The sequence below is a fragment of the Pteropus alecto genome, unplaced genomic scaffold, assembly GCF_000325575.1.
Source record: "Pteropus alecto unplaced genomic scaffold, ASM32557v1 scaffold76, whole genome shotgun sequence".
NCBI classification, from domain to species: Eukaryota; Metazoa; Chordata; class Mammalia; order Chiroptera; family Pteropodidae; genus Pteropus; species Pteropus alecto.
In genome coordinates, this window is record NW_006443138.1 from 4,444,342 (window position 1) to 4,456,012 (window position 11,671).

At 35.9% G+C, this 11,671-nt stretch overlaps 1 pseudogene; it reads left to right on the forward strand.

The window, feature by feature from the left end:
- Window positions 1-7,475: 7,475 nt before the first annotated feature.
- LOC102893863 overlaps window positions 7,476-11,671 on the forward strand; it is a 37,942-nt pseudogene continuing 33,746 nt past the window's right edge.

Here is an 11,671-nt window from a genome sequence, read left to right on the forward strand (position 1 = left end):
ATAGGGATGGACCTTGAAATAATCATACTAAGCGAAAAAAGCCAGACAGAAAAAGTCGAAAATCACATGATATCACTTATATGTGGGATATAAACATAAAAGCACCAAATGAACAGGATAAGCAAACAGAAACTCATGGACATGGACTATAGACTAGTGGTTACCAGAGGGTAGAGGGGAGAGGTAGACAGGTTAAAGGGGAATAATATAGGGGGGTAAGGAGAGGGTGAAGTGGGTAAAGGGGATCACATATATGGTAGCTGAAGGAAACTGAACTTTGTGTGCTAAACACAATAGAATATACAGAAGTGAAATTATAATGTACATCTGAAAATTATATAATTGTATTAACCAATGTTACCCCAATAAACTTAATAAAAATAAAAAAATAAAATAAATTTTTTTAAAAAACTCCACAAAGTCAGTACAGCATAAGAAAAATTATATGTTAGGCATAACTCTGAGCTTAGATGCACAAACTTTTTATAAACTTAACATTTATTCATTAATTTTTTTACAAAAGAAAAGAAGCACAAAAGAGAAGGGAGAAAGAGAGAAAGAGAGATTTCAAGAGATAAGGGAATAAAGGAAAAAGGAAGAAAGTATATTTGGAACAAAAAAATTTCTTAATGTAGATACCTACCGACAACCTAAAGCAAACATCATACTAAATGGGAAACATCGAAAGCATTATCTTCAAAGTCAGGAACAAGGCAAGAGTGCTATTACTGGGCCTATTCAGAATAGAAATCCAGAAACAAGGGATAAAAAGAGGGAGAAATAAGAACGGAAAAGTGAAACAGTATGGCTAATATTAGCCAATGACAGGGTTATATATATATAAAATTAAAGATAATCCATAATTAATTTAATAAAATTAATGAGAGCTCATTAAAGTTGCTGGATAGAGAAGCAATATGTAAAAATAGTAGCTTCACTATACCTAATAAAAAAACATTTAGAAAATGTAATTAAATAAAAGATCTCATTCACGATGACAGCAAAAAGATGTAAGACATAATAAATTTAACAAAAGGTGTATGATACCTTAATAGAAAATATAAAAATCTATTAAAAGACATAAAACAAATAAGTGGAGAGAGATAGAATATTAATGATGAACTCAATGTCGTAGAATGATAATTTTTCCCAAATGAACCTATAAATTTATCGCCATTCTAATCCAAATATTAACTGACTTTTTGACTGAATTTGATGAGCTAATCCTAAAATTCAAATGGAAGAATAAAGAATTAAGAGGAATCAGGACAGTTTTGAGAAATAAGAATGAGAGGGACCTCTTGCCCTCCCAAGTATCAGGATTTATTATAAAGATTTGGTACTTAAAACAATGTGATATTAGCTTAAGGATAAATAGATGGGCCACAAAAAGGATAGAAAACCTCAAGACAGACATACATATAGAGAACTTCTGGCATGTATGTACTTCTGGCACCTGGGGGCTCCTGAAAATAGTGTAATGAACTGAGGGGAAAGAAAAGTCTATCCCATAAATGAAGCTGAGAAAATTGACTATCCTGTTGATTAAAAAGAAAAAAAAAAAAACCCTACATATCCTACATATAAAATGACTTCAAGGTTAATTAAAGGTCTAATTGTGAAAAGCAAACTTTAAAATTATGAGACGACAATGTGGAGTGTCATTACATAGGAATATCTTTATGACCTTGAAGTAGAGGAGAATTTCTTAAATAAAACAAAATTTACCTCATTAAAGCAATTAAATTTTCTGTATGGCAAAAGACTTTCTAAAAAAAATGTCAAGACACACTACTGGAAGAAGAAGTAGAGGATATAATTAAGAAAAATTAGTATACAGAATGTACATCTTAAAAATCTATAAATTAATAGGAAAAAGATCATCAAATAGAAAAATTGGTAAATAATATGAACAGGCAATTCACAACAAAAGGAAACCAAATGGAATATAACCACTCTGAAAGATTTTCAATTTCCTAGTAATCAGTAAAATGCAAATTAAACAAAAAAGTGAGATAGCACTTTATGCCAAGTAATTTGGCGAAAACTAAGAAGTTGGACACAACATACGTTCCATGAGCTTGTTCAGGCATGAATTCTAGTGTTGTTGCTGTAAGTTCGATGTCAGTGAGTCAACAATATATATTAAGTACAGTGTCTTTAAAGAGAAGTAGACATAAAACAAGATTATGTGTTGATCAGTCGATGAAAATATTGTGACCAGAGGCTTGCAGAAACCTAACCCTATATTCCTCCTAGGGGCAATGGTTCACTTTCAATTTAAGACGACTAACTGGGTGCTTCTGTGACTTAACAGAACGTAACTATCATGAATTAACAAGATTCAATTGAATATTTAAAATCTTCGGTTGTGGATACGTGAACACATTTAAAAAAATAATTTGTAAAAAGCATGACTTTGTTATATGCATAAAATATTTCATAATTGTAAAGTATTTTAAAAATTAAAAAGCCAGTGGGGTTGAAGCTTAGCCAATGACAAGGAGACTGAGGGGACAGGCAATGGAGAACCTGGTCACAAAGGTGTGGTAGGCGAAAGTAGTAAGTTTGAATTTTATCAAGAACCAAAATAAGTAACTCATACTAGCAAAAGATTTTGCAAGATTATTTGTTCCCTTCTCTAGTCTCTCTTCATCTTGCTTCCTGCAACTTTCCCACCCAGCTCTCAAGAGGCCCAAATAGCTGGATTATCATATTCAGTAGGACTTATCAAGGATATCCAATTCTCTATATCGCACTAAATAAAGATTCTGACTCCTTTTTTTTTTTGTTGCCACTAAATAAAGATTCTGGCTCCTTTGTTTTTTTTTTTTTGATGTTTGACTGCTGACAGCTTTTAAGCCTCATCTCTCTTTCTTTCTCCTTGCCCCACACCTGGGCAAGTCGATAAGAAAGCCTAGGTGCTCTCTCCTTTGGCTCTTGTGGGAGATTCAAGCCACACAAGTCCCTGCTCATGCACAGTAACGCTCAGCCTTGACCTGCCCTGAAACACCATAGAAACCCAAGCCAGTGTCCTAGCCTTGCTCTCTCAAACCACTTTCAGACCTGCTTGGTGTTCCTGCCCTGCTCTCCCCAGAAAAGCCTCCATTAGGTAAGTCATAAACCTTTCCACATCCCCGTGGTATGTTTTTACATTGGACCCAAACTAAGAGTGGGAGTCTATCTGATTTTCAGAGAATGGCTATAACATTTTCAATTTAGGAAGACTATTCCAAGATTAAGGAGAAACTACAATGATCTAGGGCCTGGGGGAAATAAATATGTTGAGAGATTAATAAGATGAACCATAAATTTTAGAAAAACTAAAGCAAAACAACTTCTTTGGTGAGTGATGTGCCAAAAAGGCTCATTTGTTTTTTTTGTCCTATTTTAAATGCATTGCACTTTAACCTGAACAGTGTCTTATTCTTATGTTATAATGAAAGATAAATAAGAGTCTCTCTAGATTTATCTAAACTATTCATTACTTGTCCAGTGCTATTATTTTTCTTACTCATTGCAGAGTCCCATAACTGTGGATGAAAAGATAAACACCATTCCCTGAAGAGCTCTCTCATTTCCATTGTACCTCTCTCCCTCCATGCCGATTAGCTGTGGTTCGCCTGGATCACAGAGGAATATAGGACCCTCCCCCCTAATGGGAGAGCCTTAAATTGCCATTTCTGCCATACGCCCCTGTCCCTTACTATCACATAAGAGGTTGTCAGTTACAGGCCTGTCATTGTGCATCTGAGCCAGAAAATTCTTCCTTATCTTCCCTTAAAGTGGAAAGTTACTGCTGTAATAAAAGGCGATGCTTAGAAAAAGCCATTAACTAAACGTGTTATAACCATTTGTGGCATAGCAATAGCTACTGTATTCTGAGCATCTACCATATCTAAATCACCTCTTCTGTCTTCCTGAGGTGGCATTCTCCCTGCTCCCTTCCTGGGCTATAATATTGACGTGGATGCCAAGGAATGTAATTCTATGAGGGAGAAAGAAAAATATCAAATGTTTAGTACTTACAAAATATCTCTTTTGTATTTTCCAAAGTTCAAAAGGCCAAGATTTGAACTTAGATACATTTGACTCCATAGCCTGGCCTCTTTATGCCAAGTGGAGGCTGTCAGCTACCGATAGTTGCTTACTGAACAGCCATTCTCCACATTCTTCTTTGCTAATAATAGCATCCTGATTTTGTTCAGCTATCAGGTGGCCGTGTGCTTCAGGGGAATTTGTTCCCTTCCCAGACAAAGTGTGTCTTGGTGTTAAATCAAATACGGTAGTTGCATTCCGATACCAGCAACTAGTTGAGCAATGGGCATGTGAGCCAATCCTGTTCACTAAGACATGTGGGAAGTCTAATGGGAGGCTTCTTGAGATATTTTTCTTTCTCTTAAAAAATAAAGATACAAAAAGGCCAATAATAAATAACTTTTGGTTTAGATATTTGAGGTTAGAATTTCTTTTACTAGATACAAAATGACCTGACATTTGGCCTATAAATAAAATTCTCCTGTAGATGGTTTGAACACCTAGAAATGAATTTTCTTATAAGTCAATAAATAGAGTTTCTCGCTTCACTATAGGATGTAGGAAACAGGAAAGAACATCACCCCACATTTATAACCAAAAAGAAAAAGCTAGATAATTTACAAAATTAGAACTTTTCTCAAATCTTTCACAGAGCTGTGGTCACAGGGCAAACAATTAACTTAAGAAATGTAAAGAAAGACAGATGTCTCCAAGGATGGGCATCTTAGCTGCAGCAAACATCAGATGCTATATGAGCTGGGAAGAAAAATCTGGTTAAAATTTTTAACAAAGTCTTTAAAGGTCAAGTGTGAGACTACAAGGTATAAAGTTTAGAGCAAGAATATGAACTACTGAAAGTCACAAACATAAGAGAAATTTACACCCATTTGCAGATTCACTACACACTTCATGGATTATGCATGGGAAAACTGGAGAAAAGGATGAGAGTCTGCAGAAGCATCTCTTGTGGTGAAGCCTGGGGAAAGAGAGAGCAGCTACTGAGGTGAAGATCTGCCCATATCTTTCTCTCGTACATCTCTTACAGAATAAAAGCCTTACCACACTGGAGAAAAGGCATTAAACTCTGTCACCCTCAGGGTACAGGTGAAGGCACATTGCAGCTGAGGAAAGAAACAGAAAACTTTTGGGAAAGGGCAGGAATACATCCAAAGCTCAGATCTTTGACATCCCTTACTATTGGATTAGCAGAAGGATCACCGAGAAGGCCCCACCTCTAAGTCCCAGGGATGGAGCACCCATTGATGCCTGGGATCGAAGCAGAACAACAGAAAACACCTCCATTCCACTCCCCAACATCAGGCTAGAAAACTCAAAAACAGGTAATGGTAGTCTTCAAAAGTATGGAGAGAGTCCTTTCTAAGGCACAGGCATAAAGGGAAGGCCTAAATCTGAGAGTGAAGCAGACATTGAGAAAAGCCTTCTGACAAGCCACTCCACACCCAGAACAAAAGGTAATGCTAGAAGTTGAAGCTTGTGGTACAGTGAAGGCAACCATAGCAAGAAAATAATTCAAACCCAGCCCTACTGTATCTAGGTTGACAACCCACACACTAAAGACCTAGCAAAAATTAGAGGTATGCCCATTATCGGATATAAACGTTATTTACCTCAATCTATACTGTACTATGTAAGATGTCCATCTTTCAACCAAAAAAATTGCAAAACACTCAGAGCAGAAATAAAAATAGCATGCTATTAAGATACAAAGCAATCAATAGAATCACATTCAAATGTGAGAGAGATGTTTGAACTGTCAGACAAGGACTTTAAATTCCCTCAAGAAACTCCTTCAAGAAGAAATAGATAACCTAAAGAGTCCTATCTCTTTTAAAGAAATTGAATTTCTAATAAAAAACCTTCCCCCCTAAAAAATTCCAGTCCTCAATGACTTCATGGCAAGTTCTATCAAAAGTTTAAAAAAGAAAAAATAACAGCTCTGTACAAACTCTTCTAAAATATAGATGAGATGAAAAAAAAAATCCCAACTCATTTAATGAGGTCGGCATTACTCTGATATCAAAACCAGACAAAGATGTTATAAGAAAAGTACAGACCAATACTCCTCTTGAAGAAAGATGAAAAAAGTCCTTGGCAAAAACTGAGCAAACTAGGAATAAAAGGGAACACCCACAACCCAACACAGCGCATTTTCCAAAAACTTACAGCTTATGTTATACTTTAAGGTGAGAAACTGGATGTTCCCCGCTAAGACTGGGAACAAGGCAAGGTCGTTCCCTCCTATCACTCCTATTCAACATCATACTAGAAGTCCTAGCCAATTCAATAAGGCTGAGAAAAAGAGTGCATGTGGATTGAAAGGAAGAAATAAACTAGTCAAGAATTATATAAAGGGTCTTACATTTTACTCTACTTATAAATTACCATGTCAGCCTGCCACAGTTTCATAGATGCTAACGAAAGGCTCAAGATTCCTGGGTCAGAGACAACGATTTGATTACAGCAATAGCAGTCACCGCAATATCATCATGTTTTTGTACTGGTAACTCTAACCCCAGTTCTCACAAGGCAACATGAAAAGGGCCAGATAATATCTGTAAATGGTTAGGGAACCGGAATAATTTATACTGGTCGTTACTGATTGCCAGGGACTGAGGATGAGGAGGGCCTAAATTTGACTGCAGAGAGACACAGAAAATGTTTTGATGTGATGAAACTCTTCTATATTTTTAGTATAGTAGTAGTTATATAACTGTATGCATTTGACATAACTCATAATTCATTATATACTAAAAGTGTAAGTTTTACTTTGTAATAAAAAAAATTATGAGGAGGGATACAGACAAAAGTGTTATCTAAAAAAATATGGATTCCAGTTCCAGAAGTTATTCAGTTATTTCACCTTAATGGTCGTTGTTTTCTACATTTGCTTCAGTTTTGATTCTTCATTCTAGGTTTCATAATTATTTGATTATTGTATATGAAATTGTTTTTGTGTTATATCTACATAATTATTTTTAGATATAACTTAACAGAAATTGGTTAAAAATGTAATTACTACAGTTCCCTGAATTTATGAGCATTTTTTAAATAATAACTTGATAAGTATCATTAAAGTTGTCTCACAACTCCATGGAGAAGGGAGGAAAATGTAATCATGAGACAGACACAGAAGTTATTAAACAATTTTCCTCCACTTCATGCTAGATTGACCAGTTCAGATCATTCCCACTGTAAGTCAAGGCCTCAAGTCTTGTGTGCTGCACTCCTGTGGTTGGATTAACTGGGTCTGGCTACTGTTCAAGGTCAAAAATATATCCCAAACTGCCAGGCTAGAAATCAGGAGTTGGTGTAAGATTACCAATCCAGAGCTAGACATGCAAAAATGAAGATCTGAGACAAAGCAGACACAGTCGACAGGAAGCAAGGAAGGCCAAAAACTTTGGGAGTTTCAAGCCATGATGGGACAAACCAAAGGTCAAAGGGATGCCAAGAAAAAATTCAACCTTTTAGATTTTCTGGCTGAAAAGGATCAAGTCAGGGAGCTAATTGCCAGGTAAGAAGAGAGAGACTGAAACTGATATCCACTTCGACCTGGGGTGTTTTATACCCTTTCCAATGCAGGTTCACAAATTAACTTTTGCATGCTCAATTCACCCACCCTGCAAAGTCCAGAACTAATCAGTAAACTCAGCCAAATAGCTGATTTTGTGGAATTGACAATGTCAATTGTCAATTGACGATGACAACCGACAGTTGATTGAATTGATAATGTCAGCAATTTGTCCAATGTTTTGGTATCTTTTGGACAGAGCCTAGTCATCATTACTCTCGCTTAATGTTTCAAAATATGTTTAAAAGGAAATATGGAGTAGCAGAACAAACATATATTTTGGAGTCAGACGAGTAAAAATCATCGCTGTTCGTAGGCATATAATTTTATATAATTCAAAATCTCTGAGTCTCAGTGTCCTCACATTGAGTCAACATGGGGTCAACAGTGTCTATTCCACGGAATTGCTGTGAGAAATAAATAAAACAATGTTTGTCAAGTACCTAACACATAGAAGGCATTCAATAAACAGTAATGATCATAATGGTTTTTTTTTTAATATTTCCTGTTTAAATGGAAATGGACATTTCAAAATTTTACATAATCCGCCTAGTTCATTCACAAATAAATAATCTAGTTCATTTAAGAAATATTTACTGAGTGCCTGCTGTGTGCTAAATACTCTTCTAAGGACCTAGAATTCAACAACAAAGAAAACAAAATCTCTGTCCTCCTGGAACTAACATTCTCTTGGGAGGTGGTGGTGTATGTTATACACCATCCACATGGCAAGAGATGCTTCTCCCATGAGCCTAGAATAGAGCTCCTCATCCCATTGTAGACCTTCCAGTAATGATGAATGCCACTGAATTAGATCCACGCAAAGAATAGTCTGCAGATTCCCAAACAACTTCTCCATGAATATAATGTTCTGCTAAGAAAAAGGTGCAGTTCTGCCGAATGAATATCTATTGAGAACAAAACCTGAATTTTGCAGATCCTTCATACAGATACAACAGTAGCTTAGAGCAATCTTATGCTACAGGAGTCACAGACCCAAATGCCAACTAAGGGCCATGGGCAAATGAGTCAAGAAGCCCAGTGGCAGGGTTAAAGACTGGGAAAAATTATAAAAAATTAAACTGTCTCTATAAAATGTGCAGCCTCTACCCTTTCCAGTTGATGCTGCCGGAGAAAATGTGGTCAGATTTGATCTTTCAAGAGAAACTGAAACCTGAACTTTTACATGAAACTAAGCGATTTTCAAAATAAAATCTACAGTACTGATTCAGACCAGGAGACATCAGTTTGCAATTCCTATAGAGCTTTAGAAGACTCCATTTTCAAACAGCAGGAGCATAAACAATCTTTAATCCTTTCCCACTTTCTAGACTGACAGGCATTTTTTTTTTTTGAATTGCAGCATGCCAAAATGCCAAAGATTTCTAATTGTGTTTGTTTGTTTGTTTGTTTCTGAAACTACAATTGTTATCCAACATCTAAGAATGTAGAGCTCCGTGGGTAGATCCCATAATTTGTGGAGAAGCTACAGTAAGATTGGAGTAATGATGGATCGGAGCAAGTAGGGGGCTCTTCCCCTACAATGCCTTCTAGTCGGCTCCCACCCTGGCATTCAGACATGTGGGGACTGGCTTGTAGTTGCAGGTTTGTGTTCTCTCTTGACTGTGGCTGCAATAAGAAAGAACATCTGTGGCGTGTTTGCCAGCATGTCAAGAGTAACAGGACTCTTGAAGCCATTTCAAATGTCATGCCAATCCTTGTGCATAACATCTTTAAAAAGATTATTGCTTTAGAGATTTTAATATTTTTTAAATGAAATGCTATTCTTCTAGCCACTTAAAAGTGGAATTCTTTTTCACTAAGCAAAGTTGAACTTTTTAAACTTCTTTTTACCAAACAAGCCTCTTTTTGGTGGTGAGCAAATAGATTAGCATGTGGGTCCTAAGTGCTCTTAAAGTAGTTTTGCTGTATAGATCTGTCCACTGTTTATAATTCTTGAAAAAAGCTAAAAGTAAAGAAAGTTTTTCTCTGAAGGTTTATGAGCATTTTTCCATGAAGCAGAAGTCAAACAGAAGATCAAAGAGATCTAACAAAATGTTTCAAGCTTGGGATAGGGTGGGCTGAAAATGAGTAAAAGAAACCAACCTCTCCAGATAGTTTGGGAGATAGATCTTGTTATTTGAAAATGAAACAAAACTAAAACCTGATAGCCTGAGTATATCAAACTAACATTTCTGAACAATGTTGTTAATATTATCAGTCTTTGATATTTCACTCAGAGTATCAAAGACATTTTAAAAGTGGTTAGACAACTCTTTTCCCAAGTGGCAAATATAAACAAAAATCAGGTGAATTTCCTACCTTTCTATTCCTAACAGCCGTTCTTTTCTGGGCTTCTGTGAGTCTTTCTGTAAAGAGTAGACTTTTCCAGGTTCGTGAAGAATTAACATACACAGTCTTGAATTATCTCAAACAGTATAACGCGTTCTATCCATTTGAATACTAATTAACTGAGGCTTTAGCTTTTGATACGCTACCAATTTAAGTGCCTACCAACCATTTACTTTAAAATAGAAAAATAAGACAAGAGAAATAAAATGCATATATTTGCTGGGAGAACACGAGTCTATCCAGCCACGATTAAGCCCTCAATCTGCTTCTAAGCATCCATTGGTACTTAACTGTATAGTAACTAGTCTATTAAATTTAATTCTCTCTATTAATGACTGTTATTCTAGATTTAATGACAATTATTTGAAATACATACTCACAGATTATTAACAACGTTTAAATAAGATTTTTAAACCAAAGAAAGTGAGTATGAATCCATCAAATGTCGATAAATCAATTACTATTTAATATAGAATGCCTGGATTGTTTAATTGAAGCATACCCAAGTGAGAAGAATGCTTTAAAAACATGTCAGTGAAAAATAACTTTCTGGGGCGGGGGGATCCACCCATGAACTGCCAGTACTATTTCAGCATTAAATTAAGGATTTATAACTTTAAAATATATTTATTTTGTTTGAAAATATGCATTTGGTGAAGTACATTAAGTTTTCTTGATTGGGAGTTGATTTTAACCAGAATACCATTTTAATATAAGTCAAGTGGTTTTAATATTTCTGTGGCCAATTAAATATGTGCTAAAAATATTACATACTATTTTATTCTGGGGATTCACAACCAGGTTTTTACAAAAAAATTCCTTTACATTGAATGTAAGAAAAACCTTTCTCAAGTTATAGTGCCCACCAAGTCATCATCCCTCAAACAAAACAAAGTCCTTAATCTAAATAATTCTGTCTCTGCCTGCTGGCATGGTTTGCTTCCTGTCAGACGGACTCTGGCTGCCATAGTTTTCTGGTGAGCATGCATGGCCCATGCCATTCCTGCATGGCCTTGCCCTTCCAGCTAGCCTCTTCCACGTCGCTGGGGCATTTATTGAGATCAGAAGTGTAGACTGGCAAGTTCGTGTGCTTAAGAATCCCAACCTATAAAGCACATCAGTAGACACTTTGTAGCATGTGCCGTTTATTAGGGTTTCCATTAAAAGTATTATGTTTCCATACTTTACAACCATAAAAGAGTAAATAATTTCAAAGGATCGCTCGATAGGAGACTTCTGTTTTAAATGGAACTTGGAAATATCTGGGAAATCACTGGAATAAATGTACTTAATAGATCCGATGCTGTGAAGTTCTTTTTAACTGTTTTCTTAAGCACATAAAAAGATATACCATTTCCTCCAACGTTTTTTGAAATAGGTTTTGGTTTGGGGTTTTTCTCTGTACATTTGACTTATAAATATTTCTTACAATGCTCTCATTGTTCTCTCTCTCTCTCTCTCTCTCTCTCTCTCTCTCTCTCTCTCTCTTTCCTTCTTTCTCAGTAATAAATTCTCCAAGTATTAGAACAGCACATGGATGTCTAGAAACAAAAGACAACAATTTCCCAGGCTTCCTTTCAACTGCATGTAACCATACAACTCCATTCGGGCCAATAGTATGTGAGCAAAAGTGGCACGTGCAACCTCTGGAAAGTGTTCCCACCACAAAAGACAGTGCCATATGATACA